This window comes from Bombus terrestris, unplaced genomic scaffold (genome assembly GCF_910591885.1).
Source record: "Bombus terrestris unplaced genomic scaffold, iyBomTerr1.2, whole genome shotgun sequence".
NCBI classification, from domain to species: domain Eukaryota; kingdom Metazoa; phylum Arthropoda; class Insecta; order Hymenoptera; family Apidae; genus Bombus; species Bombus terrestris.
In genome coordinates, this window is record NW_025963548.1 from 6,584,379 (window position 1) to 6,598,831 (window position 14,453).

Consider the following 14,453-nt stretch of genomic DNA (forward strand, 5'->3'; position numbering starts at 1 on the left):
TCACTATAGGACGTATTACGTTATATACTATTACGTTATAACGTATAACGTTATACTGCATCACTATATGACGTATAACGATATATTGCATTACTAAATGACGTATAACGTTACATAGCTTCTCTTTATGACGTATAACGTTATGAACTATTACGTTATAACGTATAACGTTATATTGCATCACTATATGACGTATAACGTCATATTGCATGACTATAGGACGTATAACGTTATATTGCATCACTATAAGACGTATAACGTTATATTGGATCACTATAGGACGTATTACGTTATGATCTTTAACGTCATACCGTGTAACGTTATATTGCATCACTATATGACGTATAACGTTATATTGCATCACTATAGGACGTATTACGTTATATACTATCACGTTATAACGTATAATGTTATACTGCATCACTATATGACGTAGAACGTTGTATTGCATTCCTAATTGACGTATAACGTTATATAGCTTCTGTTTATGACGTATAACGTTATATTGCATCACTATAGGACGTATTACGTTATATACTATTACGTTATAACGTATAACGTTATACTGCATCACTATATGACGTATAACGACATATTGCATTACTAAATTACGTATAACGTTATATAGCTTCTCTTTATGACGTATAACTTTATGATCTATTACGTTATGACGCATAACGTGATATTGCATCCCTATATGACGTATAACGTCATATTGCATGACTATAGGACGTATAACGTTATATTGCTTCACTACATGACGTATAACGCTATATTGCGACACTATAGGACGTATTACGTTATATACTATTACGTTATATCGTATAACGTTATATTGCATCACTATATGACGGATAACGATATATTGCATTACTAAATGACGTATAACGTTATATAGCTTCTCTTTATGACGTATAACGTTATGAACTATTACGTTATAACACATAACGTTATATTGCATCACTATATGACGTATAACGTCATATTGCATGACTATAGGACGTATAACGTTATATTGCATCACTACATGACGTATAACGTTATATTGCATCACTACAGGACGTATAACGTTATATTGCATCACTACATGACGTGTAACGTTATATTGCATCACTATAGGACGTATTACGTTGTATACTATTACGTTATAACGTATAACGTTATACTGCATCACTATATGACGTATAACGACATATTGCATTACTAAATTACGTACAACGTTATATAGCTTCTCTTTATGACGTATAACTTTATGATCTATTACGTTATGACGCATAACGTTATATTGCATCCCTATATGACGTATAACGTCATATTGCATGACTATAGGACGTATAACGTTATATTGCATCACTATATGACGTATAACGTTATATTGCATCACTATAGGACGTATTACGTTATATACTATTACGTTATAACGTATAACGTTATACTGCATCACTATATGACGTATAACGATATATTGCATTACTAAATGACGTATAACGTTACATAGCTTCTCTTTATGACGTATTACGTTATATACTATCACGTTATAACGTATAATGTTATACTGCATCACTATATGACGTAGAACGTTGTATTGCATTCCTAATTGACGTATAACGTTATATAGCTTCTGTTTATGACGTATAACGTTATATTGCATCACTATAGGACGTATTACGTTATATACTATTACGTTATAACGTATAACGTTATACTGCATCACTATATGACGTATAACGACATATTGCATTACTAAATTACGTATAACGTTATATAGCTTCTCTTTATGACGTATAACTTTATGAACTATTACGTTATAACGTATAACGTTATATTGCATCACTATATGACGTATAACGTCATATTGCATGACTATAGGACGTATAACGTTATATTGCATCACTACATGACGTATAACGTTATATTGCATCACTATAGGACGTATTACGTTATATACTATTACGTTATAACGTATAACGTTATACTGCATCACTATATGACGTATAACGATATATTGCATTACTAAATGACGTATAACGTTACATAGCTTCTCTTTATGACGTATAACGTTATGAACTATTACGTTATAACGTATAACGTTATATTGCATCACTATATGACGTATAACGTCATATTGCATGACTATAGGACGTATAACGTTATATTGCATCACTATAAGACGTATAACGTTATATTGGATCACTATAGGACGTATTACGTTATGATCTTTAACGTCATACCGTGTAACGTTATATTGCATCACTATATGACGTATAACGTTATATTGCATCACTATAGGACGTATTACGTTATATACTATCACGTTATAACGTATAATGTTATACTGCATCACTATATGACGTAGAACGTTGTATTGCATTCCTAATTGACGTATAACGTTATATAGCTTCTGTTTATGACGTATAACGTTATATTGCATCACTATAGGACGTATTACGTTATATACTATTACGTTATAACGTATAACGTTATACTGCATCACTATATGACGTATAACGACATATTGCATTACTAAATTACGTATAACGTTATATAGCTTCTCTTTATGACGTATAACTTTATGATCTATTACGTTATGACGCATAACGTGATATTGCATCCCTATATGACGTATAACGTCATATTGCATGACTATAGGACGTATAACGTTATATTGCTTCACTACATGACGTATAACGCTATATTGCGACACTATAGGACGTATTACGTTATATACTATTACGTTATATCGTATAACGTTATATTGCATCACTATATGACGGATAACGATATATTGCATTACTAAATGACGTATAACGTTATATAGCTTCTCTTTATGACGTATAACGTTATGAACTATTACGTTATAACACATAACGTTATATTGCATCACTATATGACGTATAACGTCATATTGCATGACTATAGGACGTATAACGTTATATTGCATCACTACATGACGTATAACGTTATATTGCATCACTACAGGACGTATAACGTTATATTGCATCACTACATGACGTGTAACGTTATATTGCATCACTATAGGACGTATTACGTTGTATACTATTACGTTATAACGTATAACGTTATACTGCATCACTATATGACGTATAACGACATATTGCATTACTAAATTACGTACAACGTTATATAGCTTCTCTTTATGACGTATAACTTTATGATCTATTACGTTATGACGCATAACGTTATATTGCATCCCTATATGACGTATAACGTCATATTGCATGACTATAGGACGTATAACGTTATATTGCATCACTATATGACGTATAACGTTATATTGCATCACTGTAGGACGTATTACGTTATATACTATTACGTTAGAACGTATAACGTTATATTGCATCACTATAAGACGTATAACGTTATATTGGATCACTATAGGACGTATTACGTTATGACCTTTAACGTCATACCGTGTAACGATATATTGCATCACTATATGATGTATAACGTTACAGTGCATCACTGTATGACGTATAACGTTATATACTATTACGTTATAACGTATAACGTTGTATTGCATCACTATATGACGTATAACGTTATTTTGCATCACTATATGACGTATAACGTTATATTGAATTACTAAATGACGTATAACGTTATATTGTATTACTAAATGACGTATAACGTTATATAGCTTCCCTTTATGACGTATAACGTTATGAACTATTACGTTATAACGTATACGTTATGAACTGTTACGTTATAACGTATAACGTTATATTGCATCACTATATGTCGTATAACGTTATATTGCATCACTAAAGATCGTATAACGTTATATACTATTACGTTATAACGTACAACGATGTATTGCATCACTATAGGACGTATAACGTTATATTGCATCACCACATGACGTATAACGTTATATACAATTACGTTGTGGAGGAATAACGTTATATTGCATCACTATATGACGTATAATGTTATAGCGCATGACTGTATGACGTATAACGGTATATACTATTACGTTATAACGTATATCGTTATCTTTCATCACTATAGGACGTATAACGATATATTGCATTACTAAATGACGTATAACGTTATATAGCTTCTCTTTATGACGTATAACTTTATGATCTATTACATTATGACGTATAACGTTATATTGTATTACTAAATGACGTATAACGTTATATTGCATCACTATAGGACGTATTACGTTATATACTATTACGTTATAACGTATAACGTTATACTGCATCACTATATGACGTATAACGATATATTGCATGACTATAGGACGTATAACGTTATATTGCATCACTACATGACGTATAACGTTATATTGCATCACTATAGGACGTATTACGTTATATACTATTACGTTATAACGTATAACGCTATACTGCATCACTATATGACGTATAACGATATATTGCATTACTAAATGACGTATAACGTTATATAGCTTCTCTTTATGACGTATAACTTTACGATCTATTACGTTATGACGTATAACGTCATATTGCATGACTATAGGACGTATAACGTTATATTGCATCACTACATGACGTATAACGTTATATTGCATCACTATATGACGTATAACGTTATTTTGCATCACTATATGACGTATAACGTTATATTGAATTACTAAATGACGTATAACGTTATATTGTATTACTAAATGACGTATAACGTTATATAGCTTCCCTTTATGACGTATAACGTTATGAACTATTACGTTATAACGTATACGTTATGAACTGTTACGTTATAACGTATAACGTTATATTGCATCACTATATGTCGTATAACGTTATATTGCATCACTAAAGATCGTATAACGTTATATACTATTACGTTATAACGTACAACGATGTATTGCATCACTATATGACGTATAACGATATATTGCATTACTAAATGACGTATAACGTTATATAGCTTCTCTTTATGACGTATAACTTTACGATCTATTACGTTATGACGTATAACGTCATATTGCATGACTATAGGACGTATAACGTTCTACTGCATCACTATATGACGTATAACGACATATTGCATTACTAAATTACGTACAACGTTATATAGCTTCTCTTTATGACGTATAACTTTATGATCTATTACGTTATGACGCATAACGTTATATTGCATCCCTATATGACGTATAACGTCATATTGCATGACTATAGGACGTATAACGTTATATTGCATCACTATATGACGTATAACGTTATATTGCATCACTGTAGGACGTATTACGTTATATACTATTACGTTAGAACGTATAACGTTATATTGCATCACTATAAGACGTATAACGTTATATTGGATCACTATAGGACGTATTACGTTATGATCTTTAACGTCATACCGTGTAACGATATATTGCATCACTATATGATGTATAACGTTACAGTGCATCACTGTATGGCGTATAACGTTATATACTATTACGTTATAACGTATAACGTTGTATTGCATCACTATATGACGTATAACTTTATATTGCATCACTATATGACGTATAACGTTATATTGAATTACTAAATGACGTATAACGTTATATTGTATTACTAAATTACGTATAACGTTATATAGCTTCCCTTTATGACGTATAACGTTATGAACTATTACGTTATAACGTATACGTTATGAACTGTTACGTTATAACGTATAACGTTATCTTGCATCACTATATGTCGTATAACGTTATATTGCATCACTACTGATCGTATAACGTTATATACTATTACGTTATAACGTACAACGTTGTATTGCATCACTATAGGACGTATAACGTTATATTGCTTCACTACATGACGTATAACGTTATATACAATTACGTTGTGGAGGAATAACGTTATATGGCATCACTATATGACGTATAACGTTATAGTGCATCACTGTATGACGTATAACGGTATATACTATTACGTTATAACGTATAACGTTATCTTTCATCACTATAGGACGTATAACGTTATATTGCATCACTATAGGACGTATTACGTTATATACTATTACGTTATAACGTATAACGTTATACTGCATCACTATATGACGTATAACGACATATTGCATTACTAAATTACGTATAACGTTATATAGCTTCTCTTTATGACGTATAACTTTATGATCTATTACGTTATGACGCATAACGTTATATTGCATCCCTATATGACGTATAACGTCATATTGCATGACTATAGGACGTATAACGTTATATTGCTTCACTACATGACGTATAACGCTATATTGCGACACTATAGGACGTATTACGTTATATACTATTACGTTATATCGTATAACGTTATATTGCATCACTATATGACGGATAACGATATATTGCATTACTAAATGACGTATAACGTTATATAGCTTCTCTTTATGACGTATAACGTTATGAACTATTACGTTATAACACATAACGTTATATTGCATCACTATATGACGTATAACGTCATATTGCATGACTATAGGACGTATAACGTTATATTGCATCACTATAGGACGTATTACGTTATATACTATTACGTTATAACTTATAACGTTGTATTGCATCACTATAGGACGTATAACGTTATATTGCTTCACTACATGACGTATAACGTTATATACAATTACGTTGTGGAGGAATAACGTTATATTGCATCACTATATGACGTATAACGTTATAGTGCATCACTGTATGACGTATAACGGTACATATTATTACGTTATAACGTATAACGTTATTTTTCATCACTATAGGTCGTATAACGTTATATTGCATCACTATATGACGTATAACGTTATATTGCATCACTATAGGACATATTACGTTATATACTATCACGTTATAACGTATAACGTTATATTGCATCACTATATGACGGATAACGATATATTGCATTACTAAATGACGTATAACGTTATATAGCTTCTCTTTATGACGTATAACGTTATGAACTATTACGTTATAACTTATAACATTATATTGCATAACTATATGACGTATAACGTTATATACTATAACGTTATGAATTAATATCTTTATATTGCGTCACTATATGACGTATAACGTTATATTGCATCACTGTAGGACGTATTACGTTATATACTATTACGTTAGAACGTATAACGTTATATTGCATCACTATAAGACGTATAACGATGTATTGCATGACTATAGGACGTATAACGTTATATTGCATCACTACATGACGTATAACGTTATATTGCATCACTATAGGACGTATTACGTTATATACTATTACGTTATAACGTATAACGTTATACTGCATCACTATATGACGTATAACGATGTATTGCATGACTATAGGACGTATAACGTTATATTGCATCACTATATGACGTATAACGTCATATTGCATGACTATAGGACGTATAACGTTATATTGCATCACTACATGACGTATAACGTTATATTGCATCACTATAGGACGTATTACGTTATATACTATTACGTTATAACGTATAACGTTATACTGCATCACTATATGACGTATAACGATATATTATTACTAAATGACGTATAACGTTATATAGCTTCTCTTTATGACGTGTAACGTTATGAACTATTACGTTATAACGTATAGCGTTATATTGCATCACTATATGACGTATAACGTCATATTGCATGACTACAGGACTTATAACGTTATATTGCATCACTATAGAATGTAATACGTTATGATATATTACGTTATTACGTATAACGTTTTATTGCATAACTATATGACGTATAACGTTATATACTATAACGTTATGAATTAATATCGTTATATTGCATCACTATATGACGTATAACGTTATATTGAATTACTAAATGACGTATAACGTTATATTGTATTACTAAATGACGTATAACGTTATATAGCTTCCCTTTATGACGTATAACGTTATGAACTATTACGTTATAACGTATACGTTATGAACTGTTACGTTATAACGTATAACGTTATATTGCATCACTACATGACGTGTAACGTTATACTGCATCACTATAGGACGTATTACGTTGTATACTATTACGTTATAACGTATAACGTTATACTGCATCACTATATGACGTATAACGATATATTGCATTACTAAATGACGTATAACGTTATATAGCTTCTCTTTATGATGTGTAACGTTATGAACTATTACGTTATAACGTATAACGTTATCTTGCATCACTATATGTCGTATAACGTTATATTGCATCACTAAAGATCGTATAACGTTATATACTATTACGTTATAACGTACAACGATGTATTGCATCACTATAGGACGTATAACGTTATATACAATTACGTTGTGGAGGAATAACGTTATATTGCATCACTATATGACGTATAACGTTATAGCGCATCACTGTATGACGTATAACGGTATATACTATTACGTTATAACGTATATCGTTATCTTTCATCACTATAGGACGTATAACGATATATTGCATTACTAAATGACGTATAACGTTATATAGCTTCTCTTTATGACGTATAACTTTATGATCTGTTACGTTATGACGTATAACGTTATATTGCATCACTATATGACGTATAACGTCATATTGCATGACTATAGGACGTATAACGTTATATTGCATCACTATATGACGTATAACGTTATATTGTATTACTAAATGACGTATAACGTTATATTGCATCACTATAGGACGTATTACGTTATATACTATTACGTTATAACGTATAACGTTATACTGCATCACTATATGACGTATAACGATATATTGCATGACTATAGGACGTATAACGTTATATTGCATCACTACATGACGTATAACGTTATATTGCATCACTATAGGACGTATTACGTTATATGCTATTACGTTATAACGTATAACGCTATACTGCATCACTATATGACGTATAACGATATATTGCATTACTAAATGACGTATAACGATATATAGCTTCTCTTTATGACGTATAACTTTACGATCTATTACGTTATGACGTATAACGTTATATTGCATCACTATATGACGTATAACGTTATATTGCATCACTATAGGACGTATTACGTTATATACTATCACGTTATAACGTATAATGTTATACTGCATCACTATATGACGTAGTACGTTGTATTGCATTCCTAATTGACGTATAACGTTATATAGCTTCTGGTTATGACGTATAACGTTATATTGCATCACTATAGGACGTATTACGTTATATACTATTACGTTATAACGTATAACGTTATACTGCATCACTATATGACGTATAACGAAATATTGCATTACTAAATGACGTATAACGTTATATATCTTCTCCTTATGACGTGTAACGTTATGAAATATTACGTTATAACGTATAACGTTATATTGCATCACTATATGACGTATAACGTCATATTGCATGACTACAGGACGTATAACGTTATATTGCATCACTATAGGATGTAATACGTTATGATATATTACGTTATTACGTATAACGTTTTATTGCATAACTATATGACGTATAACGTTATATACTATAACGCTATGAATTAATATCGTTATATTGCATCACTAAATGACGTATAACGTTATATTGTATTACTAAATGACGTATAACGTTATATTGCATCACTATAGGACGTATTACGTTATATACTATTACGTTATAACGTATAACGTTATACTGCATCACTATATGATGTATAACGTTACAGTGCATCACTGTATGACGTATAACGTTATATACTATTACGTTATAACGTATAACGTTGTATTGCATCACTATATGACGTATAACGTTATTTTGCATCACTATATGACGTATAACGTTATATTGAATTACTAAATGACGTATAACGTTATATTGTATTACTAAATGACGTATAACGTTATATAGCTTCCCTTTATGACGTATAACGTTATGAACTATTACGTTATAACGTATACGTTATGAACTGTTACGTTATAACGTATAACGTTATATTGCATCACTATATGTCGTATAACGTTATATTGCATCACTAAAGATCGTATAGCGTTATATACTATTACGTTATAACGTACAACGATGTATTGCATCACTATAGGACGTATAACGTTATATTGCATCACCACATGACGTATAACGTTATATACAATTACGTTGTGGAGGAATAACGTTATATTGCATCACTATATGACGTATAATGTTATAGCGCATGACTGTATGACGTATAACGGTATATACTATTACGTTATAACGTATATCGTTATCTTTCATCACTATAGGACGTATAACGATATATTGCATTACTAAATGACGTATAACGTTATATAGCTTCTCTTTATGACGTATAACTTTATGATCTATTACATTATGACGTATAACGTTATATTGTATTACTAAATGACGTATAACGTTATATTGCATCACTATAGGACGTATTACGTTATATACTATTACGTTATAACGTATAACGTTATACTGCATCACTATATGACGTATAACGATATATTGCATGACTATAGGACGTATAACGTTATATTGCATCACTACATGACGTATAACGTTATATTGCATCACTATAGGACGTATTACGTTATATACTATTACGTTATAACGTATAACGCTATACTGCATCACTATATGACGTATAACGATATATTGCATTACTAAATGACGTATAACGTTATATAGCTTCTCTTTATGACGTATAACTTTACGATCTATTACGTTATGACGTATAACGTCATATTGCATGACTATAGGACGTATAACGTTATATTGCATCACTACATGACGTATAACGTTATATTGCATCACTATATGACGTATAACGTTATTTTGCATCACTATATGACGTATAACGTTATATTGAATTACTAAATGACGTATAACGTTATATTGTATTACTAAATGACGTATAACGTTATATAGCTTCCCTTTATGACGTATAACGTTATGAACTATTACGTTATAACGTATACGTTATGAACTGTTACGTTATAACGTATAACGTTATATTGCATCACTATATGTCGTATAACGTTATATTGCATCACTAAAGATCGTATAACGTTATATACTATTACGTTATAACGTACAACGATGTATTGCATCACTATATGACGTATAACGATATATTGCATTACTAAATGACGTATAACGTTATATAGCTTCTCTTTATGACGTATAACTTTACGATCTATTACGTTATGACGTATAACGTCATATTGCATGACTATAGGACGTATAACGTTCTACTGCATCACTATATGACGTATAACGACATATTGCATTACTAAATTACGTACAACGTTATATAGCTTCTCTTTATGACGTATAACTTTATGATCTATTACGTTATGACGCATAACGTTATATTGCATCCCTATATGACGTATAACGTCATATTGCATGACTATAGGACGTATAACGTTATATTGCATCACTATATGACGTATAACGTTATATTGCATCACTGTAGGACGTATTACGTTATATACTATTACGTTAGAACGTATAACGTTATATTGCATCACTATAAGACGTATAACGTTATATTGGATCACTATAGGACGTATTACGTTATGATCTTTAACGTCATACCGTGTAACGATATATTGCATCACTATATGATGTATAACGTTACAGTGCATCACTGTATGGCGTATAACGTTATATACTATTACGTTATAACGTATAACGTTGTATTGCATCACTATATGACGTATAACTTTATATTGCATCACTATATGACGTATAACGTTATATTGAATTACTAAATGACGTATAACGTTATATTGTATTACTAAATTACGTATAACGTTATATAGCTTCCCTTTATGACGTATAACGTTATGAACTATTACGTTATAACGTATACGTTATGAACTGTTACGTTATAACGTATAACGTTATCTTGCATCACTATATGTCGTATAACGTTATATTGCATCACTACTGATCGTATAACGTTATATACTATTACGTTATAACGTATAACGTTATACTGCATCACTATATGACGTATAACGACATATTGCATTACTAAATTACGTATAACGTTATATAGCTTCTCTTTATGACGTATAACTTTATGATCTATTACGTTATGACGCATAACGTTATATTGCATCCCTATATGACGTATAACGTCATATTGCATGACTATAGGACGTATAACGTTATATTGCTTCACTACATGACGTATAACGCTATATTGCGACACTATAGGACGTATTACGTTATATACTATTACGTTATATCGTATAACGTTATATTGCATCACTATATGACGGATAACGATATATTGCATTACTAAATGACGTATAACGTTATATAGCTTCTCTTTATGACGTATAACGTTATGAACTATTACGTTATAACACATAACGTTATATTGCATCACTATATGACGTATAACGTCATATTGCATGACTATAGGACGTATAACGTTATATTGCATCACTATAGGACGTATTACGTTATATACTATTACGTTATAACTTATAACGTTGTATTGCATCACTATAGGACGTATAACGTTATATTGCTTCACTACATGACGTATAACGTTATATACAATTACGTTGTGGAGGAATAACGTTATATTGCATCACTATATGACGTATAACGTTATAGTGCATCACTGTATGACGTATAACGGTACATATTATTACGTTATAACGTATAACGTTATTTTTCATCACTATAGGTCGTATAACGTTATATTGCATCACTATATGACGTATAACGTTATATTGCATCACTATAGGACATATTACGTTATATACTATCACGTTATAACGTATAACGTTATATTGCATCACTATATGACGGATAACGATATATTGCATTACTAAATGACGTATAACGTTATATAGCTTCTCTTTATGACGTATAACGTTATGAACTATTACGTTATAACTTATAACATTATATTGCATAACTATATGACGTATAACGTTATATACTATAACGTTATGAATTAATATCTTTATATTGCGTCACTATATGACGTATAACGTTATATTGCATCACTGTAGGACGTATTACGTTATATACTATTACGTTAGAACGTATAACGTTATATTGCATCACTATAAGACGTATAACGATGTATTGCATGACTATAGGACGTATAACGTTATATTGCATCACTACATGACGTATAACGTTATATTGCATCACTATAGGACGTATTACGTTATATACTATTACGTTATAACGTATAACGTTATACTGCATCACTATATGACGTATAACGATGTATTGCATGACTATAGGACGTATAACGTTATATTGCATCACTATATGACGTATAACGTCATATTGCATGACTATAGGACGTATAACGTTATATTGCATCACTACATGACGTATAACGTTATATTGCATCACTATAGGACGTATTACGTTATATACTATTACGTTATAACGTATAACGTTATACTGCATCACTATATGACGTATAACGATATATTATTACTAAATGACGTATAACGTTATATAGCTTCTCTTTATGACGTGTAACGTTATGAACTATTACGTTATAACGTATAGCGTTATATTGCATCACTATATGACGTATAACGTCATATTGCATGACTACAGGACTTATAACGTTATATTGCATCACTATAGAATGTAATACGTTATGATATATTACGTTATTACGTATAACGTTTTATTGCATAACTATATGACGTATAACGTTATATACTATAACGTTATGAATTAATATCGTTATATTGCATCACTATATGACGTATAACGTTATATTGAATTACTAAATGACGTATAACGTTATATTGTATTACTAAATGACGTATAACGTTATATAGCTTCCCTTTATGACGTATAACGTTATGAACTATTACGTTATAACGTATACGTTATGAACTGTTACGTTATAACGTATAACGTTATATTGCATCACTACATGACGTGTAACGTTATACTGCATCACTATAGGACGTATTACGTTGTATACTATTACGTTATAACGTATAACGTTATACTGCATCACTATATGACGTATAACGTTATATTGCATTACTAAATGACGTATAACGTTATATAGCTTCTCTTTATGATGTGTAACGTTATGAACTATTACGTTATAACGTATAACGTTATCTTGCATCACTATATGTCGTATAACGTTATATTGCATCACTAAAGATCGTATAACGTTATATACTATTACGTTATAACGTACAACGATGTATTGCATCACTATAGGACGTATAACGTTATATACAATTACGTTGTGGAGGAATAACGTTATATTGCATCACTATATGACGTATAACGTTATAGCGCATCACTGTATGACGTATAACGGTATATACTATTACGTTATAACGTATATCGTTATCTTTCATCACTATAGGACGTATAACGATATATTGCATTACTAAATGACGTATAACGTTATATAGCTTCTCTTTATGACGTATAACTTTATGATCTGTTACGTTATGACGTATAACGTTATATTGCATCACTATATGACGTATAACGTCA